The sequence below is a fragment of the Ctenocephalides felis genome, unplaced genomic scaffold, assembly GCF_003426905.1.
Source record: "Ctenocephalides felis isolate EL2017-DRISC unplaced genomic scaffold, ASM342690v1 CF-g0.4_SCAFFOLD_01886, whole genome shotgun sequence".
NCBI classification, from domain to species: domain Eukaryota; kingdom Metazoa; phylum Arthropoda; class Insecta; order Siphonaptera; family Pulicidae; genus Ctenocephalides; species Ctenocephalides felis.
The window spans coordinates 162,193,040-162,201,450 of NW_020538040.1; positions in this window are offsets into that span (position 1 = coordinate 162,193,040).

Consider the following 8,411-nt stretch of genomic DNA (forward strand, 5'->3'; position numbering starts at 1 on the left):
TCAAACCGGCTGGACCTGCCTTTGCCAAAAACTAGTCAGGATGTTAACCCATCAATAGGAATCGAATGTTTTTTAAAACATTCAAATCGGTTGATCTGTGCTCTCGAAATCGTCCACGAAAATCTGTTCCGCACTCACATATACACACATTCATCAATTTTTTCTAGGGGATGCCAAAATGTTCAGGGGGACTATGCAAAAAAATTTATTTTAAATTATTTTGCGTTTACTATAACTTACTTTACGGAAAGTTAATGAAAAAAAAACAGTTTTAGATATTTTACTCATATATCTCATATTAAGTTTAGCACAGCATTATTTCATTTGGTATTTGATTTTCGTATTGCAAGATTTTGTTACAAAAGGCACGATGAAATTTATTACAAATAGGACTGAAGTACATAGCGTTTACGTATGTTTAACCCCAAAAACTGTCTTAAGTACAATGTGTTTTACAACATAACAACAATATTTTTATACCGAAAACAAAGATATAAAGTGATTCATTTAAATTGGAAGAGCCAAATTTAGAAGCATTTGTTAAGTAAAAACAATATTTTTTATTTAAAATAGCTGCAACTCTTGGATCCAAAATAAATGAAATGAAATACTGTTTTTTTCGTATATTTTTCTTAAAAACAAACTTTAAATGGCTTACTCTGTAATGCTCTATAAGTTGGAACTATTGAGATTCTAAAACTTAAAAATAATCCAATGTATTCTGTTCTTTTAATAATTTTGATATTTCAATATTTTTTAATCTTAACTTTATTTTTTCGTACTTATTTATAAATATGAATGACTCTATCCATTATTCAAATCTTTTGTTATAAAATAACAAACGCTATTATCGAATATATGGAATTGTAGTAATCATAATATATTGATTGAAGTAAACATGATATAAAAACTACGGAGAAAATGCTATTGCTCATAAATGAATCATGGCAGATAATTTCTAATCATAATCGCAATATTTTGGATATGAAAATATGAAATAGATAAGATAATATTACAAACAATGATTGAATGTCCTGTTTAATTTTTATCATATTTTTATTATATTATGGCGTTGTTTATACCACGGCAGTTTTATAATTGTAATTTGCAAATTTATTATATATATATATATATATATATTTGTGTGTGTGTGTGTGTTTGTGTATAATTTAGTGTCACTTTTGTAAGAACTCAATATAATTCAAAATTAGATTTGAACATTTTACTTTGTTTCATATACCAGACTTATAAAAATGTACACCGCTCGGGCATATTCTTTTACATAATTTTATATACATAACAATATTTAGAAAGTTTATCTTCAACTCCATGCGACTTTGTTGATATCTTGACTATAGAGTCACATTTGTTTTCTTGCGGTGTAATTTCTGAAATTTATCAAATTAGTGGAACAATGCTTTAGTGCATTGTTTAATTATTTAGCTTGTTAACAATATAATTAGAGCATAACATTGCTTTGCAAAGTTTACAGCATATTAAAATGTTGTAAAAATCTCTATAATTATAATTTTATAAAGGACTAGGCTCATGGTGGCGATCACACGCCAATGGTCCTTGGATAGATTCTTGGCAATTACATAAAAAATATGAAAAAATTAATAGAAATTGAATTGTAGATATTAAAAGTAGAGTTTAAAAATATTTAATTTGAAATTAAATATAAATAGAATTGTTGAATTGAATTTGAATAAAAATTAGAAGTACAAAGAAAGCAAGAAAGATTAGAATTGGAGAAGATTAGAATTAAGTTGAGTTGAATTTGAATACAAAATTAGAAGAAAGAAGAAAAAAGCAAGATTAGAATTCGAGAAGTTCAGATTTAGAAGAAAAAGGAGAATGAAGGAATGAGTTGCAAAAAGCTAAAGATTAAATAGGTTATACCGCCACGTAGTATGAAATTTATTAAAACTCTCCTTCGATAACTCAGGTTGTTGGGTTATAATTTAACCCTTGTAGCTGTGGACTGTATTAAACACTAATTTGTTTGTATATTATGTATTTGTTGCAGTTCTAATTACAATAACCGATTTGTTACTAAGTTATAATGAAAGAAGATATATTTATTTATTATTTATTACACATGCTGTTTTGCGGACTTTACTTTTAGAAGTGTACAACTTGTCCCATCAAACTCTCCGCTCCCCCCTCTGCCAGGAGTAGCAACCGTTCCGTGTAAAAGCTCAATGTCATGAAGATTAACACCTTCATGGCCAATATAATAAAACGAAAATACGTCCGAACAGATAGAATAGGATATAAATAACAAGATTAGATAGATAGTATATAATATATGTGCAAGATAGTGTAGAATATATAAAGATGACATAGAATAATAAAATAAAAATGAAATATAATATAAAAAATAATACAAATATAAAAATAATAACAATGAAATGAGGTGGCTAAATGCTTTAAGTAAGCGAGGCCAATATACAAAAAAAACGTTTATTTTATATAACACAGTTTCAAGCTTGATGTCATATGGGTTTCGAGTTATCATTGAAATCATTTGCATTGATTTTATGAGATCTGAAATGAGCCATTGATTTTTAAGTTGTTGTTATTTGAAGCTTTAAGGTTTGCAACCCCTGTTGGTTTCCGAGTGAAACTCACGTTCGCTATTGGACACCTGGCCGTAAACAAGAAAAGTTTACTCGGGAAATTGACAACTCCGGCAAATGAGACCGTAAGCCGTTTAGCACTGCACATCATCTTTGTGTGGAGATGCGGGTGCCATGCAGGTAGCAATTTACTCGTAAATCCATCCGAAGTGGGATTTTTCGTAATAGAAATAGGTCATCTTCTCTGAGTTTCACCTTTTCTAGAATAAGATTTCTATTTATAAAGATATATGCTGGCAATCGAAATAATTTTCCACCGGTCTGAAATGTCTTGAATTTTTTATCATGGAATCGCTTAAATTGCTTTCGCGAACCGAGACTGGAAATATAAAGGTTCAGACGCGTTTAAATATTAAGATTTTATTCCCAATAGATGTTTCTTGTGATTAAGGTAAATTGAAAATATAGCTTAGATTTCTATTTTTAGATCATATTACCTAAAACATTAAAAATGCTCTTTATATTGATAATAGAGTCGGTTTGAATTAATATTTATGTTTAATAAGTTCTCCACACACCTTTCGTGTTTTCATATGCAAAACATAGCGATCATGATTATTTATTATTAAATTATCTGCCATGACTCATTTATGAGCAATAACAATTATTTCTCAGCTTTTAGATCAAATTACCTTTAATCAAAGTTCTGGTTACTAGAATTCCGAACGTTCAACAACAGGTGAACGTACACCTGTTGTTGTTGTTGTTATTTTATAACAAAAGATTTGACTAGTGGGTATGAGTTCATAATTATAAATAAGTATGGAGAAATAAAGTTAATATTAAGAAACATGGAAAAATTAAGATTATTGAAAGAATTAAGACTAAATTGGTTTATTTTTAGGTATTAGAACTTCAATAGCTACATTGCTATAGAGTGAGCCATTTAAAAAATATACATGAAAATTACATTAACATATATTACCTGAACTTCAATAGCTACATTGCTATAGAGTGAGCCATTTAAAAAAATATATATGAAAATTACATTATACATTATATTAACATTACTTTTTTAACTTCCCGTTGGATAAGTTATAGTAATCTCAAAAAAATAGAATATAAACATTTTTGCGTATCTTCACGTTTCAAAGCATTCTGAACATTTCGGCATCATTAGAAAAAATGGATGTGTGTGTGTATGTGCGTGTCCGTGTGTGCATGTGTGGATACAATTTTTGTCGACGATTTCGAGAACACGAATTACCAATTTGAATGATTCAGAAAAAGTTCGATTCGTGCTGATTAGTTTTTGGCAAAGGCAGGTCCAACCGTTTTGAAGATTAGGAGCAAAGGTTGCTAAAAATGTCAATTTAGTTTTTGAGAAAACGGAGCGGTCAAATTGAATGATTTGAAAAAGATTTTACTTACATTGACAGAATAAAGAATTGACTGAATTTTCGGGAAGGCTGGGGTTTTCGGAGATAAAGAGGAAAAAATGAAAAAAGCCATTTGGCGATAAAAAATGATCAATATACATACGCCAGATTAGATTCTCAGAAATCTAATTTATTCAAGGTTTTCAAAATATTTTAAAGCTTACAAAAATTTTCAATTACTTTACGGGAAATCCCGGCAATTTGTCTTAAGGCACGTTGCCATGCACCACTTGCTTAACCTTGAATTGCGTTTATTCATATTGCAAGCAATGCAAAAATTTAATAATATTCAATAATCTAATTTTTTTAACTTAAAAAAAATTAATCTTTCTTTAAAAAAATAATTTTCGGAATGGGAAGTTCCAGCAATTTGCCTTAAGACACGATGCCATGCACCACTAGTTCTAGTTTAATTTAATGACACAGAAAGTTGCTACATCGGGTAATTTTAAATATGGGCATTTTGAAGTAATTATTTATAATTATAGAGATAAACTAGAATTGCAATTATTACAAACGCAATTATTCTCAAAGCATGTAGTGGACTTCCTATTTTCTAAGGTGTGATAAAATTTACAAAAATATTACTTATTGCAAATATAGATTTTCTGTGTTTAAATGTCCCTTTTATACAACGTAATTACACATTTGTAGTCTTTGCAGTATATTACAAGGGGCATATATCAAAAACAGTCTCATGTAATTTTCTCTAACGGAAAAACTGAAGCACGTGCTGCATTCGTCATATTAGAGATAATTGTTTCGAATTGATTAATAGGATGAAAATATTGGAAATTTTCTATACATTTTATATTCATAAGAAAATGTTCATAATATTTTCTAAATATCGAAAAATTTAGAATGTGACTTGAAAGTTGCGCGGTGCGGGCCCATAACGTGTTGATAAAAAACAGTTAATGGTATCTTTTTCACATATCTCATATTATTTTTAGTAGAGCATTATTATATTTGGGTTTTGATTTTTGAATTATGAGAGTTTGCATAAAAATCATGAAGGAGTTTATGCCAAATAGAACTTGAGGTTTTAAAACTTAAAAATGCCAATGTAGTCTGCTATTTTAATACGCTTAATTTTTCCATACTTCTCAATCTTGTATTTATTTTTCCATACCTATTTATAATTATGAATCACTCATTTACACGGATTAAATCCTTTGTTATAAAATAACAAATGCTGGTATTTATAATTATGAATGACTCATGTTAATTATTCTAATCTTTTGTTATAAAATAACAACCACCATTGTCGAATATAAGGAATTTTAGTAATCATAATACATTGATTGAAGCAAACGCGATCAAAAACCTTCGAAGAAATTGTTATTACTCATAAATGATTCATAGCAAATAATTTTTAATCATAAAATTGCAATATATATTTTTGATATGAAAATATGAAATAAATAAATAAAAATTACAAACAATGATTGCATGGCCTGTTTAAGTTAATTTTCACACGCGATGTTTATACTATGACAGCTTTATAATAATATTTAGCAAGTTAATTAAGTGCTTATATATATATATATATATATATATATATATATTCAAATATTTTATATGGAAATATAACTAGTGGTGCATGGCATCGTGTCAACTTGCTGGAACCGTCTCTACCGAAAATTGAAATGTTTAAAAAAAACTTTGAACTTTTTTTCAAAGCACTCGCGCTACGTAGCTGTTTTAAGACGAAATATTGAAACGCGTAAGCATTTTCTTTCTTTCTTTGGCCGCGGCAGCCAAATAACTTTTTTTTTCTCGTTGGACCTCCTGCCCAAAAATTAAAATAATTCTTTATTTCGTCAATAGAAATAAAATGTTTTTTCGGACGCTCTCATTATCTCAAAAACTGAATTACGATTTTGGGCCCTTTTTGCTGTGTATCTTAGGAACGGCTGGACCTGCCTTTGTCAAAAACTAATCAGCACGTGTCCCCATCAATACGAATCGAATGTTTTTAAATAATTTAATTCGGTTGATTTGCGTTCCGAAATGGTCGACGAAAATTTGTATCCGAACACTACACACATCCACTTTTTCTAAGGTATGACAAGATGTTCAGAAACATTTGAAACGTAAAAAAATATAATTTTTTTTATTAACTTCTCGCAGGGTAAGTTATAGTAATCGCAAAAAAATCGAAATTGAAAATTTTTATATAAATTTAAGTTTCAAATCGATGTATGTGTGTGTGTGCGGATACAAATTTTTGTCGACGATTTCGGTAACACCGATGGACCGATTTGAATAACTCAAAAAACATTCGATTTGTATTGATATGCTGATTAGTTTTTGAAGATACGGGGCATAAAGTTCCAAAAACGATAGCTCCGTTTTTAGGAGAGCGGGGCGTCCGATTTTATAATTCAAAAAATATTTTACCTGTCTTGACAAAATGAAGAATTGATTAAATTTGAAGGCAAGTCTAGCGGTTTTGGAGATATAGTAAAAAAAAATGGCGGTCAAAAATGATCATTTGACATATGCACATCAAATTATTAGATATTTTATGGAGATTTTAATAATGTGTATCAATTTTGTTTACATTTCTATGGGTTCCAAAAAGAAACATTTTTTTCCAAAAGTTTTTTTTCCAAAAATCCAAAAATAAAATCTAAAATTTCTCAAAAATCTAATTTTTTCGAAGTTTAAACAAAAATTTAATCTTTTCTAAAAAAAATAATTTTTGTAACGGTAAGTTCCAGCAATTTGCCTTAAGGCACGATGCCAAACGCCACTGAGTACTTTAACTCACCCTTCGGGAAGTTCAAGAACAAAATTAAAACAATTATATTTTTTATAAATATATATTTACAATTCAGATGATATATTATAAAAATTAACAATGCCATTAAAAGTGAGTATCTTATATCTTATATTGAACATTTCCGAAGGTCAATAACAATCTTAAAAAAAAATCTTAATTCTAATATTTATATATCACACGTTTACCCATATATTATTATAATGTAATAGCATACAGAAGCATAAGGTTTCTCTCAGAATATATTTATTCAAGGCGAGAACTTTCCATCTATGCATAAATTACAAATATCATTTCATATTTATGTTGTAGACTATGGAAAGTACGTCGCCGTTTATCAACAGCCTTGTAATAGGAAAATAATATATTGTCGTTGGTTTTCGATAATATATTGATATATTTACGCTTTATTTTCTAATAATTAATTATGGAAATTTATGCGGAATAGTTCGACCTTTATGTTTGAACAATGTTTACTCATTTAAAATTCACGTGTGGGAGACGCCCAATATATCGCGGATTTTTGATAAGATTTGCCAAATCTTCCGCCAATTGTACGTGAGACTCCAACGAATATAAATAGTTTTACTAAAAATGTAAATATACTTTTTTAAAAATTGCTTCGCAAAACAAAATCACTTTTCAACACGATAACGCCACGATGATATCAGAACATTTTTTTGCATGCGTCATGGTAACCTTATCAGAAAATTTAGTTAAAAATGTATCAGGAAAACTCAATGTATCAAAGAAAACATTTTGTTGCTAAAATTGCTAGAAAAACATGATTTTTCATTTTATAAATATGTGACTGACATGACTTTATTGTAAAACTTCTTTTCTCTTTGCGTACATACCTGTCTGACTTGGCTCATGTAGAACTTTTTTGCGTCAGACACATATGACTGACAAGACATAACGTCATATTAAACAGCATAGTAAAGCATAAGTAATGATTTCGAAGCTGCGCATTAAATTTTCATAAAAAACTAAATATTGTTCAATTTTATTTCTTGAATTTCAAAGTTCTTGTTTTTATTTTGTAAATAATATGATATAGGCAGTGCATTGGTATTATTTATTTCACGTGGTATTACTGAGCAAATTGCAAGAACTCATTATCACACAAAAAAAAAATTGCGAAAAAGGGGTTTGAAAAATGATACTGATTTAAAATTGTCTTCTTAGTGTAGTTCTATCTCCTTCATTAAAGTTTTGAAAGTAAAGATGTTTAATAAATTAAATTTAAAGTAACTGAAATTTCCAGAGAAAAGGTTAATCTAATATGTAAATAGTAAAGTCGATGCTTCATTTCTTAAAATTCTGTAATAGCAATTTTAACCCTTTCCACTCGCGAATAACGAGATTTATATGTATTTTGCCGCCGGAACGGCGGCGTCTGAGTGAAAAGGGTCAATAATTTAAATGGACTTTAAATAATAGTTTTTTATAGTTATAATTTTCCTAATTGGCAAGACGATTGAAAATATATTTTATTATTTCATGCTAGATTTCTACTTATGCCTCACTACTCTGTTCAGTGTTATTTAATATTTATGAATTTTTTAGTATTTTTATAAATCGAATCGTTTATAAAAATACCAA